This window comes from Panulirus ornatus, chromosome 27 (assembly GCF_036320965.1).
Source record: "Panulirus ornatus isolate Po-2019 chromosome 27, ASM3632096v1, whole genome shotgun sequence".
Classification (NCBI taxonomy): domain Eukaryota; kingdom Metazoa; phylum Arthropoda; class Malacostraca; order Decapoda; family Palinuridae; genus Panulirus; species Panulirus ornatus.
In genome coordinates this window covers 5,903,936-5,924,121 of record NC_092250.1, presented here as the reverse complement: position 1 = coordinate 5,924,121, position 20,186 = coordinate 5,903,936, and the positions used below count along the sequence as shown (strand labels likewise).

Here is a 20,186-nt window from a genome sequence, read left to right as displayed (position 1 = left end):
ACTGATACGTCAGAATATGACTTGATGTCTACATCTGTAACCTATAGATAGACCGTCTTTGTGCATCGCTTTCCATATGGCAAAAGCCTGTCACAGTAAATTCTCCAATAAACCACAGCCAAACCTCTTACCGTACCATCTAGGGATATCATACATCTCCCCTTAAAGATTTGCCATCCCAACACATACCTCATAACTTGGTGGTGTATCGCTTACATCGTCTAGTGGAGGATCCATCTGTACAGAGAACACGTCTTTACCCCAAGAGTATATCATGATAAATCTCTGAAACATTGCTTGAGGTTAGGCCAGTCTAAACTCCCAGCGCTGGGGAGATATTCGAAGTTTGCCTCTTGGAAAATACTTGCCCCCTGAGGAGCTGTGCTTCCTCCTTCGGCTGTGGTTACTGCCACTAAAACCCTCGAGTCATGGCATGCGAATGGTTGCTGCTTCCTTTACCTTCCGTGTGGAGACGAGGCGCGTGAGGAATGGCCATTGTGATACCTCCTTCTCTCATCCTACAGCCAAGCTGTGAAGATCCCTTCTATCTATAGACCTTCCCTGTTCATATAACCTATCCACTGTCAGCAAATACCTTTTGTCTATCTTATTTCTCTCACTTTTATATTTGTGACTGCTTTACCTTGCCAACTAACATAGCTTCGACTGGGGCAGACTTCTGTCCCGTGCATCAATGACGGAAAAGTAGAAAAAAAGAAGGAATTACTGGATTATTAGATTAATTGATCCTAACCTCATCTTGAATTAGTTTAATATGTAAAAGTTTGAGACACAAACCCCCACTCGGGTTCTCAACACGACCATGGAACAGCAGTGACGACGTGTTAGTAGTGAAGACACACCAGCTGAGGTTGTCGAGCGCTTGTGTAAGTCGTGGAAGCCGTGTAAGATGAAGTTGAGTGGCTTCCCTCTCTCTCGTCGGCTGCTCAGCAAAACCGAGGCTTGGAAGCGCGGCAAGACAGTTATCGATGACGCGCTGCCTGACGTATGAGGAAATACTCTATCTTTCAGTGTTTCATAAGTGGTCGGGTTTATCGTATGTTTGTTCAAGTAATTTACCAGATTTCGGAGTTTAGATGATTTCGTTTCCCTCTTTCATTGGTGGTTAGGTGTACATCACCTTTGCTGAATTGTGATTTGTCAAATCTGAGACGTTCGCTTCTTCGTGTCCCTCAGTCACACTGGGGTAGAGGTAGGGAGATGCCAAGCGCTGCAAGGAATGGTTTGAATATTACAGGTTACATGATCTGTGAATCATAGGGTGGGGGAGGGAGCGAAAATCCTGGGAGCCTTGAAGAAGTGTGTAGAAGTCGAGAACATTATCTCGGAAAGCAAAAATGGCTATGTTTGAAGGAATAGTGGTTCCAACAATGTTGTATGGTTGCGAGGCGTGGGCTATGAATAGAGTTGTGCGCAGGAGGGTGGATGTGCTGGAAATAAGATGTTTGAGGACAATGTGTGGTGTGAGGTGGTTTGATCGAGTAAGTAATGTAAGGGTAAGAGAGATGTGTGGAAATAAAAAGAGTGTGGTTGAGAGAGCTGAAGAGGGTGTTTTGAAATGGTTTGGGCACATGGAGAGAATGAGTGAGGAAAGATTGACAAAGAGGATATATGTGTCGGAGGTGGAGGGAACGAGGAGAAGTGGGAGGCCAAATTGGAGGTGGAAAGATGGAGTGAAAATGATTTTGAGTGATCGGGGCCTGAACATGCAGGAGGGTGAAAGGCGTGCAAGGAATAGAGTGAATTGGATCGATGTGGTATACCGGGGTCGACGTGCTGTCAGTGGATTGAATCAGGTCATGTGAAGTGTCTGGGGTAAACCATGGAAAGTTGTGTGGGGCCTGGATGTGGAGAGGGAGCTGTGGTTTCGGGTATTATTGCATGACAGCTAGAGACTGAGTGTGAACGAGTGGGGCCTTTGTTGTCTTTTCCTAGCGCAACCTCGCACACATGAGGGGGGAGGGGGATGTTATTCCATGTGTGGCGAGGTGGCGATGGGAATGAAAAAAGGCAGACGGTGTGAATTGTGTGCATGGGTATATATGTATATGTCTGTGTGTGTACATATATGTGTACATTGAGATGTGTAGGTATGTATATTTGCGTGTGTGGACGTTTATGTATATACATGTGTATGGGGGTGGGTTGGGCCATTTCTTTCGTCTGTTCCCTTGCGCTACCTCGCAAACGCGGGAGACAGCGACAAAGCAAAATGAATAAATAATGATCTCTGTATGTGATATGATATTCAAGGTGATGTGTGTGTGTGTGTATGTGTGTGTGTGTGTGTGTGTGTGTGTGTGTGTGTGTGTGTGTGTGTGTGTGTAAATAGGTAAATCTAATTAAATAGGTAAATAACAGTATATTGAATTTTAGGCGGCTCTTCTCATAAAAATACTCATATCTTATTACAGATATTACAGAGTTCTTTCGGGAGGTCATAATAGTAACTTGTAAACTGATCATGAGAAAGCTTAAGATCAAAGTGGTCTGGATATTTCCACACTCTAGGTAAGTGAGGTACATCTATGTAGTCAGGGTGGCAGGTAAACAGGAAGGTTTGCACAATAAAAACTATGGTTTATACATTACTCGTTTAGTTGAACGTTACGTGATGAATACATACCTTAATAGTAGTAACAGTAATAATAGTAGTAGTAGTAGTAGTAGTAGTAGTAGTGTGTATATGCGTTTATAAATGTATATACTGTATAAAGTAATTTTCATTTTCATTTTCGTATTTTCGTTTGCCATAAAAGATTTTTCTTTTTCTGTCTCTGAAATTTGATATTTGTCGTGTGCCAGTGAGGCTATACGACAGACCTGAACGCTTGTTCGTTTGGAAATTTTGCTAAGAATTAATATTTTCTTTCTCAGGGGCAACATCCTGGTGGGCAGTCCTCATGTGAGCAAGTTTTGTCCACCGTATCATCCCTCTCCACAACATGAGGTATGTAGCGACCTTAATGTTACCAACGTATTGTACCAACCTACTGTTATTTATAGTCATGAGGCTATCCACGTGTTACCAAGTCTTGGGTACGGCTCCGCTGGCCACTATTGGAATGCATGGTGCTAGTGCCTGTCATGTTTTGCCTGGTTTAGATGTCAAGACGTATCGGGAGTGTTTGGTAGGTTAGAGAACAAAACGAAGCAACAGTTGCCTCTTCTAAAGGGATGGTGGGATGGAGTCTGCAGACTTTCAACACAAAGGAAAAAAAAACAAAAAAACACTATCAGTGTTTTGCAACATCGCCTTACAAGGTAGGCGAAATTACAGAACTAGTATTTAGGGATCTTTTACAGTTCATATCATAGTGATAAAGGACCTAAATTGCTGAGAATGGCTGTGATCACTGAGGCTGTATTACCCGCAACGCAAACAGGAGAGATATATCGTCATCTGTACTTGGAAAATTGTCCAAGACAAAGTCCCAGCTTACGCTCAGAAATAGCGACAAGCACGAAACACTTTGTAAAGTACTATACTTAAAATCCAAAGTGTATGCACTTAAAGAGAGAATACCTTAAACACCCGAGGGCCGAGACTCTTCTACCTACAATCATCAAAAACACCAAGACATGCTCAGTGGACTAGTTTAAGAGTACATCGGACAAATGTATACAAAGTGTACCAGACCAGCCAGGCTATGGAAGCTACGTGAGCCTTTTGACTGCAGCTTCCAACTGTTTCTTTGTCCAGCGACCCAACCCCAGTAGCCTGTTTCCAGTCAAGGCTATCAGGATCAGGGCAGAAGAACTCACGAAGAATCCATACCAGATACTCACACAATGGAAGGTTGGGTTCAGAAGCGTTGTAGCCATCGTGCTTGTAAATCAAAGTACCCTCGACTCACTTTTGTAAGTAACGCAGTTTTGTAACTAGAGGATAAAGTGTGCTGGACACACAGGGTACGTCTGAGCACTGTATGAAACAGAGGGGCAAAAAGGGTGATGATATGTGACCTTTTAATAATAACCTGCGGTGTGAGTTAGTGATGATATAATTTGATGATCGGTAATTGGTAATACTCACAGTGCTGATGGGTCCATCCTAACACTAAGTTTTCACAGGTACTTCTTACAGCAAAGACTTTCCCCCTGTCAATCTTTCTGGCTCAAACCTGCAATATAAAAGTTCTGGGGGAAAAGTTGCCTTCGAGGTTAGAATTATAGAGGAGAATTTCGGAGACAGATGCCTCATTTTCCATCCAGTGTATCGCTTAATTCCCCCTCTCTCTCTCTCCTCTCTCTCTCTCTCTCTCTCTCTCTCTCTCTCTCTCTCTCTCTCTCTCTCTCTCTCTCTCACACACACACACACATACACAGTAGCCGAGGCGACACAGGGAAAAGCATGCCCAGTTATAGCCAGTCCGGTATGAAAGATGCGTAATATGAGACATACGACAGGAAGAAATTAATTCTAGTCCCTCAGGTGTTTTGCAGACATAACGCTTAAGAGTGGAAAGATGATAAGAACAGGGAAAGACGAGAGAAAGAAGAGAATTCCCAAGCATCACCGATTAAGGAAAAGGAGGCTTAGTAACGGTCAACCCTCGAGTGGATGGTCTTCACACAGAACGTATAGGAAGCAGCAGCCAGTCTCGTGCTGTGAGCCGTGGTCTTTGTGGTCCTAGGACACACGGACGGAGGAAGCACACGGGAGCCATGGCCCAAATATTAACCCTAGAAGAGAGAGAGAGAGAGAGAGAGAGAGAGAGAGAGAGAGAGAGAGAGAGAGAGAGAGAGAGAGAGAGAGAGAGAGAGAGAGAGAGATCAGCAACATAACTGTTGATTCCAGTTTGGCTTCTGAAAGGGACGTGATTCAGTAGCCGCACCAGATGTACAGGCAGTACGTCATACTAGGGACCAATGAAACTCCTGTAGTACACTGTTTCCCTGTACAACACTGTTTCCCTGTACAACACTGTTCCCCTGTACAACACTGTTCCCCTGTACAACACTGTTCCCCTGTGCAACACTGTTTCCCTGTACAACACTGTTCCCCTGTACAACACTGTTTCCCTGTATAGTACTGTTTCCCTGTACAACACTGTTCCCCTGTACAACACTGTTCTCTGTACAACACTGTTCCCCTGTACAACACTGTTCCCCTGTACAACACTGTTCCCCTGTACAACACTGTTCTCTGTACAACACTGTTCCCCTGTACAACACTGTTCCTTGTACAACACTGTCCCCTGTACAACACTGTTCCCCTGTACGGCACTGTTCCTTGTACAACACTGTTCCCCTGTACAACACTGTTCTCTGTACAACACTATTCCCCTGTACAACACTGTTCCCCTGTACAACACTGTTCCCATGTACAACACTGTTCCCATGTACAACACTGTTCCCCTGTACAACACTGTTCCCCTGTACAACACTGTTCCCCTGTACAACACTGTTCCCTGTACAACACTGTTCCCCTGTACAACACTGTTCCCCTGTACAACACTGTTCCCCTGTACAACACTGTTCCCCTGTACAACACTGTTCCCCTGTACAACACTGTTATCCTGTACAACACTGTTCCCCTGTACAACACTGTTCCCCTGTCCAACACTCCAACTTTTGAAGAAAAAAATTACGACACGATTTTCACTGATAAAGGTTTATATAACAGACTGGCATATAAGCTCACGTCTGGCATGTTCATGTTATTGTAGAATTGATCTCTACATCCAGAATTTAAGTAGAGGAGACAAGGGAGATAGGTAAGTGGATCATAAGTAGCAATTACGATTGTGCCTGGTTGAGTTTGGCTAAGTCAATACCTCCCCATTGCGTAATGCTGGATAGCTCTGAGGGAAACCATTTGTTCAGCAACGGGAGAAAGAATGAGTATTGGGGTCAGAAGGGGAGGGAAGGCGAGTTGAAGTGGTGTAGAGTGGACTCATCAGCAATAAGGTCCGAGGGCGAAGAAAGTTCATTAATGGAAAGGAGAAAAAGGGGGGAGGATAGGAGACAGGACCGAACCCTGAGGGACGCTATTGGCGAATACCAAGTGGAAAGAATAGGAGAGACACGATCCACTGGAGAACAGAAAGAAATGTGGTAGGGAAGGGAGGGAAGGTTAGAGAACAGAGAAAGACTCAGGCCATACACAGCTTTGGAGATGTCAAGGACATCGTAAAGAGAGGTGAACCAAAGGTGAGTTGCGTAGATTATCTCCAGTGGACCACCACTGGGTCCTTGACAAGCCATCTTCGCAACCTGGATGGAAAAGGGAAAGAGGTATTGTGTTTCTAGGAAAGCGACAAGAGTCATGATTCTACGGACATGGAAAAGTTTTGCTATATAGACAGAGATGCTCTCTCTCTCTCTCTCTCTCTCTCTCTCTCTCTCTCTCTCTCTCTCTCTCTCTCTCTCTCTCTCTCTCTCTCTCTCTCTCTCTCTCTCTCTCTCTCTCTCTCAACCATACAGCGCCTGCACTGGTTTTTCAACCTACACGTATTGTCCTTTACAAACATCCGTCAGATCAATTCAACCAGTCCTATTCACCTTCTCTGGTGCAAGCTGTGTGAGAGAGCCAGCCATCATCTAAATATACAGCAACTGTGGTATTGCCTTTTGTTCCCGTTAGACCCCCCAAAAATTCATCTGCAGCCAGCAATCACCCCAACACACTCGCCTCTCATTGAACTCCTATTCATAAAAAGAAGCTTCAAATGCCCAAGTTGATATTCCACAGCCCAGACATTCTCCCCTCAGAATGGCTCTCGAGCTCTCATCCCTGCCAGCAAGCACTCTCATGCGAGGTTCTCAAGCACATTTCAGATCTTGACTGCCAGCCACAGCACCCTTCCCCCGCACACCATTAAACTTGTCAAGATTTTCCAACGTCCAAATATGCTGGCTTTCACGAACTCACTGCACACACACACACGCACACACACACACACATCTTCTTCTTCTTCTTCTTCTTCTTCTTCTTCTTCTTCTTCTTCTTCTTCTTCTTCTTCTTCTTCTTCTTCTTCTTCTTCTTCTTCTTCTTCTTCTTCTTCTTTTCCATCCTCTTCTCTTCGACATCCTCCTCCTCCTCCTCCTCCTCCTCCTCCTCCTCCTCCTCTTCTTCTTCTTCTTCTTCTTCTTCTTCTTCTTCTTTTCCATCCCCTACCCTTCTACATCCTCCTCCTCCTCCTCCTTCTTCTTCTTCTTCTTCTTCTTCTTCTTCTTTTCCATCCTCTACCCTTGTACATCTCCTCCTCCTCCTCCTCCTCCTTCTTCTCTTCATCTTCTTCTCCATCCTCTTCCCTTCTACTTCCTTTTCTTCTTCTTCTTCTTCTTCTTCTTCTTCTTCTTCTTCTTCTTCTTCTTCTTCTTCTTCTTCTTCTTCTTCTTCTTCTTCTTCTTCTTCTTCTTCTCCTCCTCCTTCTCCGGAGCAATCTTAGTTACCCTCTTATAGGCAAAAAATCTGCTTCGCGCTCCACAATGCATGGCGGTAACATGGTGGAATGACTATCGCTGGCGATCAAAAATTTTTTTCTTTTTATGTGACTTAATCAACAGATCGAGACCAGACGACGAAGTCAGGGATTTGGGGTGGAGGATAGTGATATACACACAGTCTGTGAAAAAGAAAATGCAGTAAAGCTCGAAAACTCCAGGAGAATGATCCTAACAAGGCCCTTGTGTATGATTTGCGAAAGGATAATCTATATGGTAATGGAGGCTGATCAATGATCGTAGGTAGGAGGAGTAGCGTCAAATTGCTACATTTAGTCAAGGGCTCTGTGGGAAAACTGTATTGGAAAGTCTCGAAATGTTGAGATAATTTATGTTTATGTGAGATTATCATAACATCTTTTGATGTCTTCATCGAACACACGAGACCTTTGGGCCAAATATATGACAAAGAAAACGAGGATAGTAAGAGTTTTTGTGTTTCATTGTCCCACACTGCTAGCCCGTTTTCTAGCATGTCTTACTGGCTTCCTTCAGATGATGAATCGAATTCAAGTGCGAGCGGAGGGAGGTAGGTTAAGTTAGCACCTGAAGGTGGCGCTGAAGACGCAGGCAAGCCTAGCTGAGAAGGTGCGCAGAGCCTTCGTCAAGCGAGACAAAAGAAGAACAGAAGAAACATTACAACAGAAACACAAACAGAATGATGCAATACGACGGCCAATAGATAGGGTTATGAGAGCATGTTATTCAGCGCCACACAGTGAATTTCATAAACTTGAAGAAAGTGTTCGATTCTCTCGCTTAGGCAAAGCATGTAGGAGTGTTTTTTTGAACGACTCAAGGGTTATACAAGACTCGCCCCCACCTGATGTATGCACATATAACAGTCAGTTGATATACATCGAAGAGACGAAGCTAGGACGCCATTTGGTAAACATGTGATTACCAAATGGCGTCCTAGCTTCGTCTCTTCGATGTATATCAACTGACTATTATTTCTCTCTTGTGTCTCCCCTGATGATGTGATTATTACACGAAAGTGCACTTGGGAACTTTTCGTGTTTCATTTTCCCCGTGGACTCATAGGAATATATATATATATATATATATATATATATATATATATATATATATATATATATATATATATATATATATATATATATGGGAAGTGAGTCAGTTGTTGTTCGCTGATGATACAGCGCTGGTGGCTGATTCATGTGAGAAACTGCAGAAGCTGGTGACTGAGTTTGGTAAAGTGTGTGAAAGAAGAAAGTTAAGAGTAAATGTGAATGAGAGCAAGGTTATTAGGTACAGTAGGGTTGAGGGTCAATTCAATTGGGAGGTGAGTTTGAATGGAGAAAAACTGGAGGAAGTGAAGTGTTTTAGATATCTGGGAGTGGATCATAGGGTGGGGGAGGGGGCGAAAATTCTGGGAGCCTTGAAGAATGTGTGGAAGTCGAGAACATTATCTCGGAAAGCAAAAATGGGTATGTTTGAAGGATTAGTGGTTCCAACAATGTTGTATGGTTGCGAGGCGTGGACTATGGATAGAGTTGTGCGCAGGAGGATGGATGTGCTGGAAATGAGATGTTTGAGGACAATGTGTGGTGTGAGGTGGTTTGATCGAGTAAGTAACGTAAGGGTAAGAGAGGTGTGTGGAAATAAAAAGAACGTGGTTGAGAGAGCAGAAGAGGGTGTTTTGAAATGGTTTGGGCACATGGAGAGAATGAGTGAGGAAAGATTGACCAAGAGAATATATGTGTCGGAGGTGGAGGGAACGAGGAGAAGAGGGAGACCAAATTGGAGGTGGAAAGATGGAGTGAAAAAGATTTTGTGTGATCGGGGCCTGAACATGCAGGAGGGTGAAAGGAGGGCAAAGAATAGAGTGAATTGGAGCGATGTGGTATACCGGGGTTGACGTGCTGTCAGTGGATTGAATCAAGGCATGTGTATGGGGGTGGGTTGGGCCATTTCTTTCGTCTGTTTCCTTGCGCTACCTCGCAAACGCGGGAGACAGCGGAAAAAAAAAAAAAAAAAAAAAAAAATATATATATATATATATATATATATATATATATATATATATATATATATATATATATATATATATATATATATATATATATATATATATATATATATATATATATATATATATGTATATATATATATGTGTGTGTGTGTGTGTGTGTGTGTGTGTGTGTGTGTGTGTGTGTATCCTACCTTAAGCCAGGTACCCAATGTATCGACCACCCCCATAGGGAAGATAAACGACTGGATTGACTTTGGACCGATTACCGCGAAGAACAGGATTCGAACCTATACAGACTCAACCCTTAGTGTCGCGTGAATGCCTCAGGGTCAGCAACGTGAACTGCTATACTTCGCAAGTCCACAATAAACACTGTAAGAATCCCTGACCTAACAGGAGAAGGCCTTTGCTAAGATCGGAGTATCAGTAACTAAACGAAAAAAAAAGAAGAACGTATGATGGCTATAGACGGAAGATACGAAGCTGGGAGCGTAGAGAGACCTGTGCAGAGTATAACATCTCAGATTTACGAAGACAGTTACGTAGAGACATGATAGTACTACATAAAAGAGAATATGAGTTCTGTGTGTAGTAATCATATCACAAATCTGTGAAGACAAGTACCTTTTCACTTGATATGAGTACAAAAATCAGAGAACATGACAAGAGATAACAAAGATGATTACCAGGTACAGGAAAATACCTGGATACTTATCTGATGATAACATTAGACGAAGAAAAAGGAGGACAAAAATGAATTGTTGATATTCGATGACAGCATTCCAACAAAACCAACATCTGTTTACAGAAATTGATAGAAAACAAAACACATCTAGAGACAGCTGGGTTAACATTAACAAACGAGAAAACATTAATAGATAATGAAAATAGAAAAATGTAGATAAGTTCATAAAGAAGGAAGGAGAAATGCAACAATTTCTAATAAAGGAAGATAAATGATAAAGAAAAAATAGCTGTGAGATCTGGTTCTTGATCTATAACTGGACGAAAACAGACTCACACATTTGGCTTTGAAATGAACCCCGGAGGTGAACAAGGCCAAGGGATGATAAAGAATAAAACTCAAGACACGTATATCAGGTTTCCAGACGCGGAGCTGGACGGCATGAAAGGGTTGATAGAATGTCAGAGAACCGAAGTAAGTGGAGCAGGTGGTTCTCATGACTGACAAGCCAGACCCTCAGACTTGTGACAAATCTAACTTGGTTTCAAAGTATGACAGCTAACACGGGCAAACTGGTGACTGGCTGGGCCTAACTTATATCTTCTCGTTCTCCTGCTACGTCCTCTTTCCACTGCACTTCGTTGTTAGTACTAGTGGTCGTACACTGGCATATAGACGTAGATGATATTTACCTCATGATAGTTCAATGGACACGTTACATTATATTAGTGTAAACAGTATGCAGCCACATTCAGTTAATGAAACTTTTGTATCAAATGCAAGATAAGGTATTCAAGTATAAAATATCTTATATATATATATATATATATATATATATATATATATATATATATATATATATATATATATATATATATATATATATATATATATATATATATATATATATATATTATTTTTTTATTTTTTTATTATACTTTGTCGCTGTCTCCCGCGTTTGCGAGGTAGCGCAAGGAAACAGACGAAAGAAATGGCCCAACCCCCCCCATACACATGTATATACATATGTCCACACACGCAAATATACATACCTACACAGCTTTCCATGGTTTACCCCAGACGCTTCACATGCCTTGATTCAATCCACTGACAGCACGTCAACCCCGGTATACCACATCGCTCCAATTCACTCTATTCCTTGCCCTCCTTTCACCCTCCTGCATGATCAGGCCCCGATCACACAAAATCTTTTTCACTCCATCTTTCCACCTCCAATTTGGTCTCCCTCTTCTCCTCGTTCCCTCCACCTCCGACATATATATCCTCTTGGTCAATCTTTCCTCACTCATTCTCTCCATGTGCCCAAACCACTTCAAAACACCCTCTTCTGCTCTCTCAACCACGCTCTTTTTATTTCCACACATCTCTCTTACCCTTACGTTACTTACTCGATCAAACCACCTCACACCACACATTGTCCTCAAACATCTCATTTCCAGCACATCCATCCTCCTGCGCACAACTCTATCCATAGCCCACGCCTCGCAACCATACAACATTGTTGGAACCACTATTCCTTCAAACATACCCATTTTTGCTTTCCGAGATAATGTTCTCGACTTCCACACATTCTTCAAGGCCCCCAGAATTTTCGCCCCCTCCCCCACCCTATGATCCACTTCCGCTTCCATGGTTCCATCCGCTGCCAGATCCACTCCCAGATATCTAAAACACTTCACTTCCTCCAGTTTTTCTCCATTCAAACTCACCTCCCAATTGACTTGACCCTCAACCCTACTGTACCTAATAACCTTGCTCTTATTCACAGTTACTCTTAACTTTCTTCTTCCACACACTTTACCAAACTCAGTCACCAGCTTCTGCAGTTTCTCACATGAATCAGCCACCAGCGCTGTATCATAAGCGAACAACAACTGACTCACTTCCCAAGCTCTCTCATCCCCAACAGACTTCATATATATATATATATATATGGGAACTTCAGTGAAGGGCGCAAATGGGGAGGTGAAAACAAGTAGTGGTGATGTGAGAAGGAGATGGAGTGAGTATTTTGAAGGTTTGTTGAATGTGTTTGATGATAGAGTGGCAGATATAGGGTGTTTTGGTCGAGGTGGTGTGCAAAGTGAGAGGGTTAGGGAAAATGATTTGGTAAACAGAGAATAGGTAGTGAAAGCTTTGCGGAAGATGAAAGCCGGCAAGGCAGCAGGTTTGGATGGTATTGCAGTGGAATTTATTAAAAAAGGGGGTGACTGTATTGTTGACTGGTTGGTAAGGTTATTTAATGTATGTATGACTCATGGTGAGGTGCCTGAGGATTGGCGGAATGCGTGCATAGTGCCATTGTACAAAGGCAAAGGGGATAAGAGTGAGTGCTCAAATTACAGAGGTATAAGTTTGTTGAGTATTCCTGTTAAATTATATGGGAGGGTATTGATTGAGAGGGTGAAGGCATGTACAGAGCATCAGATTGGGGAAGAGCAGTGTGGTTTCACAAGTGGTAGAGGATGTGTGGATCAGGTGTTTGCTTTGAAGAATGTATGTGAGAAATACTTAGAAAAGCAAATGGATTTGTATGTAGCATTTATGGATCTGGAGAAGGCATATGATAGAGTTGATAGAGATGCTCTGTGGAAGGTATTAAGAATATATGGTGTGGGAGGAAAGTTGTTAGAAGCAGTGAAAAGTTTTTATCGAGGATGTAAGGCATGTGTACGTGTAGGAAGAGAGGAAAGTGATTGGTTCTCAGTGAATGTAGGTTTGCGGCAGGGGTGTGTGATGTCTCCATGGTTGTTTAATTTGTTTATGGATGGGGTTGTTAGGGAGGTAAATGCAAGAGTTTTGGAAAGAGGGGCAAGTATGAAGTCTGTTGGGGATGAGAGAGCCTGGGAAGTGAGTCAGTTGTTGTTCGCTGATGATACAGCGCTGGTGGCTGATTCATGTGAGAAACTGCAGAAGCTGGTGACTGAGTTTGGAAAAGTGTGTGGAAGAAGAAAGTTAAGAGTAAATGTGAATAAGAGCAAGGTTATTAGGTACAGTAGGGTTGAGGGTCAAGTCAATTGGGAGGTGAGTTTGAATGGAGAAAAACTGGAGGAAGTGAAGTGTTTTAGATATCTGGGAGTGGATCTGGCAGCGGATGGAACCATGGAAGCGGAAGTGGATCATAGGGTGGGGGAGGGGGCGAAAATCCTGGGGGCCTTGAAGAATGTTTGGAAGTCGAGAACATTATCTCGGAAAGCAAAAATGGGTATGTTTGAAGGAATAGTAGTTCCAACAATGTTGTATGGTTGCGAGGCGTGGGCTATGGATAGAGTGGTGCGCAGGAGGATGGATGTGCTGGAAATGAGATGTTTGAGGAGAATGTGTGGTGTGAGGTGGTTTGATCGAGTGAGTAACGTAAGGGTAAGAGAGATGTGTGGTAATAAAAAGAGCGTGGTTGAGAGAGCAGAAGAGGGTGTTTTGAAGTGGTTTGGGCACATGGAGAGGATGAGTGAGGAGAGATTGACCAAGAAGATATATGTGTCGGAGGTGGAGGGAACAAGGAGAAGAGGGAGACCAAATTGGAGGTGGAAGGATGGAGTGAAAAGGATTTTGTGTGATCGGGGCCTGAACATGCAGGAGGGTGAAAGAAGGGCAAGGAATAGAGTGAATTGGAGCGATGTGGTATACCGGGGTTGACGTGCTGTCAGTGGATTGAATCGGGGCATGTGAAGCGTCTGGGGTAAACCATGGAAAGCTGTGTAGGTATGTATATTTGCGTGTGTGGACGTATGTATATACATGTGTATGGGGGGGGGGGGGGCCATTTCTTTCGTCTGTTTCCTTGCGCTACCTCGCAAACGCGGGAGACAGCGACAAAGTATAATAAAAAAAAATAATATATATATATATATATATATATATATATATATATATATATATATATATATATATATATATATATATATATATAGTAAAAGCTTTGCAGAAGATGAAAGCCGGCAAGGCAGCGGGTTTGGATGGTAGTGCAGTGGAATTTATTAAAAAAGGGGGTGACTGTATTGTTGACTGGTTGGTAAGGTTATTTAATGTATGTATGACTCATGGTGAGGGTCCGGAGGATTGGCGAAATGCTTGCATAGTGCCATTGTACAAAGGCAAAGGGGATAACAGTGAGTGCTTAAATTACAGAGGTATATGTTTGTTGAGTATTCCAGGTAAATTATATGGGAGGGTATTGATTGAGAGGGTGAAGGCATGTACAGAGCATCAGATTGGGGAAGAGCAGTGTTGTTTCAGAAGTGGTAGAGGATGTGTGGATCAGGTCTTTGCTTTGAAGAATGTATGTGAGAAGTACTTGGAAAAGCAAATGGATTTCTATGTAGCATTTATGGATCTGGAGAAGGCATATGACAGAGTTGATAGAGATTCTCTGTGGAAGGTATTAAGAATATATGGTGTGGGAGGCAAGCTGTTAGAAGCATTGAAAAGTTTTTATCGATGATGTAAGGCATGTGTACGTGTAGGAAGAGAGGAAAGTGATTGGTTCTCAGTGAATGTAGGTTTGCGGCAGGGGTGTGTGATGTCTCCATGGTTGTTTAATTTGTTTATGGATGGGGTTGTTAGGGAGGTGAATGCAAGAGTTTTGGAAAGAGGGGCAAGTATGCAGTCTGTTGTGGATGAGAAAGCTTGGGAAGTGAGTCAGTTGTTGTTCGCTGATGATAGAGCGCTGGTGGCTGATTCATGTGAGAAACTGCAGAAGCTGGTGACTGAGTTTGGTAAAGTGTGTGAAAGAAGAAAGTTAAGAGTAAATGTGAATAAGAGCAAGGTTATTAGGTACAGTAGGGTTGAGGGTCAAGTCAATTGGGAGGTAAGTTTGAATGGAGAAAAACTGGAGGAAGTGAAATGTTTTAGATATCTGAGAGTGGATCTGGCAGCGGATGGAACCATGGAAGCAAAAGTGAATCATAGGGTGGGGGAGGGGGCGAAAGTCTGGGAGCGTTGAGGACTGTGTGCAAGTCGAGAACATTATCTCGGAAAGCAAAAATGGGTATGTTTGAAGGAATAGTGGTTCCAACAATGTTGTATGGTTGCGAGGCGTGGGCTATGGATAGAGTTGTGCGCAGGAGGGTGGATGTGCTGGAAATGAGATGTTTGAGACCAGTATGTGGTGTGAGGTGGTTTGATCGAGTGAGTAATGTAAGGGTAAGAGAGATGTGTGGAAATAAAAAGAGCGTGGTTGAGAGAGCAGAAGAGGGTGTTTTGAAATGGTTTGGTCCCATGAAGTGAATGAGTGAGGAAAGATTGACCAAGAGGATATATGTGTCGGAGGTGGAGGGAACGAGGAGAAGTGGGAGACCAAATTGGAGGTGGAAAGATGGAGTGAAAAAGATTTTGAGTGATCGGGACCTGAGCAGGCAGGAGGGTGAAAGGAGGGCAAGGAATAGAGTGAATTGGATCGATGTGGTACACCGGGGTTGACGTGCTGTCAATGGATTGAATCAGGGCATGCGAAGCGTCTGGGGTAAACCATGGAAAGTTGTGTGGGGCCTGGATGTGGAAAGGGAGCTGTGGTTTCGGGCATTATTGCATGACAGCTAAAGACTGAGTGTGAACGAATGGGGCCTTTGTTGTCTTTTCCTAGCGCTAGCTCGCACACATGAGGGGGGAGGGGGATGTTATTCCATGTGTGGCGAGGTGGCGATGGAAATGAATAAAGGCAGACAGTGTGAATTGTGTGCATGTGTATATATGTATGTGTCTGTGTGTATATATATGTGTACATTGAGATGTATGGTTATGTATATTTGCGTGTGTGGACGTGTATGTATATACATATGTATGTGGGTGGGTTGGGCCATTCCTTTCGTCTGTTTCCTTGCGCTACCTCGCAAACGCGGGAGACAGCGACAAAGCAAAATAAAGAAAAATATATATATTATCCCTGGGGATAGGGGAGAAAGAATACTTCCCACGTATTCCCTGCGTGTCGTAGAAGGCGACGAAAAGGGAAGGGAGCGGGTGGCTGGAAATCCTGCCCTCTCGTTTTTTCTTTTAATTTTCCAAAGGAAGGAACAGAGAAAGGGGCCAGCTGAGGTTTGGATGGTATTGCAGTGGAATTTATTAAAAAAGGGGGTGACTGTATTGTTGACTGGTTGGTAAGGTTATTTAATGTATGTATGACTCATGGTGAGGTGCCTGAGGATTGGCGGAATGCGTGCATAGTGCCATTGTACAAAGGCAAAGGGGATAAGAGTGAGTGCTCAAATTACAGAGGTATAAGTTTGTTGAGTATTCCTGGTAAATTATATGGGAGGGTATTGATTGAGAGGGTGAAGGCATGTACAGAGCATCAGACTGGGGAAGAGCAGTGTGGTTTCAGAAGTGGTAGAGGATGTGTGGATCAGGTGTTTGCTTTGAAGAATGTATGTGAGAAATACTTAGAAAAGCAAATGGATTTGTATGTAGCATTTATGGATCTGGAGAAGGCATATGATAGAGTTGATAGAGATGCTCTGTGGAAGGTATTAAGAATATATGGTGTGGAGGCAAGTTGTTAGAAGCAGTGAAAAGTTTTTATCGAGGATGTAAGGCATGTGTACGTGTAGGAAGAGAGGAAAGTGATTGGTTCTCAGTGAATGTAGGTTTGCGGCAGGGGTGTGTGATGTCTCCATGGTTGTTTAATTTGTTTATGGATGGGGTTGTTAGGGAGGTGAATGCAAGAGTTTTGGAAAGAGGGGCAAGTATGAAGTCTGTTGGGGATGAGAGAGCTTGGGAAGTGAGTCAGTTGTTGTTCGCTGATGATACAGCGCTGGTGGCTGATTCATGTGAGAAACTGCAGAAGCTGGTGACTGAGTTTGGTAAAGTGTGTGGAAGAAGAAAGTTAAGAGTAACTGTGAATAAGAGCAAGGTTATTAGGTACAGTAGGGTTGAGGGTCAAGTCAATTGGGAGGTGAGTTTGAATGGAGAAAAACTGGAGGAAGTGAAGTGTTTTAGATATCTGGGAGTGGATCTGGCAGCGGATGGAACCATGGAAGCGGAAGTGGATCATAGGGTGGGGGAGGGGGCGAAAATTCTGGGAGCCTTGAAGAATGTGTGGAAGTCGAGAACATTATCTCGGAAAGCAAAAATGGGTATGTTTGAAGGAACAGTGGTTCCAACAATGTTGTATGGTTGCGAGGCGTGGGCTATGGATAGAGTTGTGCGCAGGAGGATGGATGTGCTGGAAATGAGATGTTTGAGGAGAATGTGTGGTGTGAGGTGGTTTGATCGAGTAAGTAACGTAAGGGTAAGAGAGATGTGTGGAAATAAAAAGAGCGTGGTTGAGAGAGCAGAAGAGGGTGTTTTGAAATGGTTTGGGCACATGGAGAGAATGAGTGAGGAAAGATTGACCAAGAGGATATATGTGTCGGAGGTGGAGGGAACGAGAAGAGGGAGACCAAATTGGAGGTGGAAGGATGGAGTGAAAAAGATTTTGTTTGATCGGGGCCTGAACATGCAGGAGGGTGAAAGGAGGGCAAGGAATAGAGTGAATTGGAGCGATGTGGTATACCGAGGTTGACGTGCTGTCAGTGGATTGAATCAAGGCATGTGAAGCGTCAGGGGTAAACCATGGAAAGTTGTGTAGGTATGTATATTTGCGTGTGTGGACGTATGTATATACATGTGTATGGGGGTGGGTTGGGCCATTTCTTTCGTCTGTTTCCTTGCGCTACCTCGCAAACGCGGAGACAGCGGGAAATGGCGAATAGTATGAAAGAAAAAAAAGAATATATATATATATATATATATATATATATATATATATATATATATATATATATATATATATATATATATATATAATCCTTTACCGTAAGTGTCACAGGGTATCCAGAAAAGACGACCTGGATCAGACATGCGCACACATAAAGATGCGATTTAATACACGTAAAGCCCTACGTTTATTCCAGCCTCGGGGGAAAACGAGGATATTTAGCGAGGCAGGAGCGCTGGCTGTGGAGGGAAGGCGCCGCATCTCGGAGCGTTCTTGACAGTCGTGTGCAAGATCGCCGGAGATGAGACGCTGCCAGACAGCTGCTCGTAAACTGGGATAACCAATTTAATGCAGAACGCAATGTGTTGTGGACGACTGAGTTGCTGCCGTCCTACATACACACCAACACATAATCTGTCACAGATAAACATGGTGATGGTGTAACGAGAAAAGAATATACACATTCTGTAATTGGATTGTGATATTAACAGAGATATTGATTTGGAATACACGCATAGACAGTGTGTGTGTGTGTGTGTGTGTGTGTGTGTGTGTGTGTGTGTGTGTGTAAAACATTGGCTATAAACCACAAACCACCTTTTGTCATTGTTATGGAGGGTAATGTGAAGTAATTTTGGTGAGGATGTGTTGGGTGACAGTGTCAAATGCTTTGCTTATGTCAATTGCCACAGTGTTGTGGAGAAGTGAAGGTAGTTGTTCATTGAATCCACCCAGGATATGTCATGTAAGGTTAGTGTATAATTTAGTGGTAGTGATAAGTCTAAAGCATTGATGTGTGGGAAAGAGTTGGATATTACGTTAGATTCTTTAGTGGATCAGTTTTTCGCTGAGTTTTGATACTGAGGATGGAAGTAACATAGGGTTAGAGGAGGATGAAGAGCTGCGTGATTTGGAGGGTTTTAGGATTGGTATTATGTTGGCAAGTTTCCAATGTTAGGGATTCTATTGTGCAGCCAAAAATAGTTGAAAATATCTGTGAGTTTCTGGACTGCCAGTGGGCCAGTGTGTTTCATATAAAAGTCCGATATTCTATCAAGGTTGCAGGAGAGTTCTTTAAATCTTCTATTGTATTCCTTGTATCAGTAAGATTGAAGGGTGGGTTAGAAATTGTTTCTTGGTGTATTTTGAGCAGCGTGGGTTAGAAATTGGTGTATTTAGAGTAGCTGTATCATGATCTGCTTAGGGGTGTGGTTGGTTTGGGATTAATCTTAAGTAGTGCTTCGTGAGTACATTCATTTGGTCTTTGGGAGAAGAGAGTTCTTTGGAATGGGTCAAGTGTTTCATGAGTGGCAAAGACTTTGGAGGGGAAAAAGGAAAAAGATAATCGCAGCTGAATACGGAGACTCATTCTTTCCTTTCAACTTGCATTTATTACAATGTCTGGGTTATAATATTGGTGGCCTTGTTCTGACGAACATGTAAGACCACTTCACATCATTAGAGGTAAAAAGGCGGAAGTAAAGACACACACACACACACATCCATTACCGGTGTAAGTGATGGCAGCTGGGTGGTGAGAGTGAGGAAGGAGGCAACACCACAACACACCACAACACAGGCCAGAGCTAAAGCGTTAACATAATTCCCACCTGAGCAGCAGCCAGAGATAATCCAATTGTGGATCTAACTCTTGTTGTGAGGGGCTACATTAATTGGTACAAAGGGATGATAAAATATGACTTAGAAATGTAATGGAATTGAAAGACTAATGTAATTTCTCGTTTCCCTTTCAGAATTATGGAACTCACGAGATGTTCCTCCTCCATCTGAAGATTCGCCCACGGTAAGTATCGTAAATTCACTCACAGTGGCTTCTTTAAAACACTTGACTTTACAGTGGAACACCCCCTTCCCCTCAGGGATTATTTCTTGCTCCAACCTTCTTTAATTCCTTCGTACACAACCTCCCATTACCTCCAGCAAACCGCGATGGGAAGGTACTCCTATTCACAATCACATCACAACACCCTGACACCACTGGAGCAACAAGAACAATGTATCACTTCATGATACAACTCGAACATGGATCCGTCCAGAACAGATTGTTCTCCACATCCACAAAACTCTTCAGTGACTCTTTCATTAGACACGACTCCAGCTCACACTTCCCGCTTACCTCGAATGGACAAGGTCTCCCACTTGAACATAAATACCAACCATTTGGGGATCACACAGACACACACACATGACGTTCTCTTCCCACAGAAATAGCATCAAAAGCAACACATACTGAACACCCTAAGAAAACTCTCTGCCATCAAACAGAGAAGATAAAAGGAAAATAGAATCCCACAACATAC

The 20,186-nt window shown here is 43.0% G+C and overlaps 1 long non-coding RNA gene across 1 annotated transcript in view; it reads left to right on the top strand.

The window, feature by feature from the left end:
* LOC139757478 (uncharacterized) overlaps positions 1-19,672 on the top strand; it is a 127,546-nt gene extending 107,874 nt beyond the window's left edge. Inside the window, exons 3-4 of the long non-coding RNA XR_011714640.1 lie at positions 2,899-2,971; positions 19,620-19,672. This is a non-coding gene — a long non-coding RNA (uncharacterized lncRNA). The remainder of the gene's footprint in view (positions 1-2,898; positions 2,972-19,619) is intronic.
* Positions 19,673-20,186: the final 514 nt, after the last annotated feature.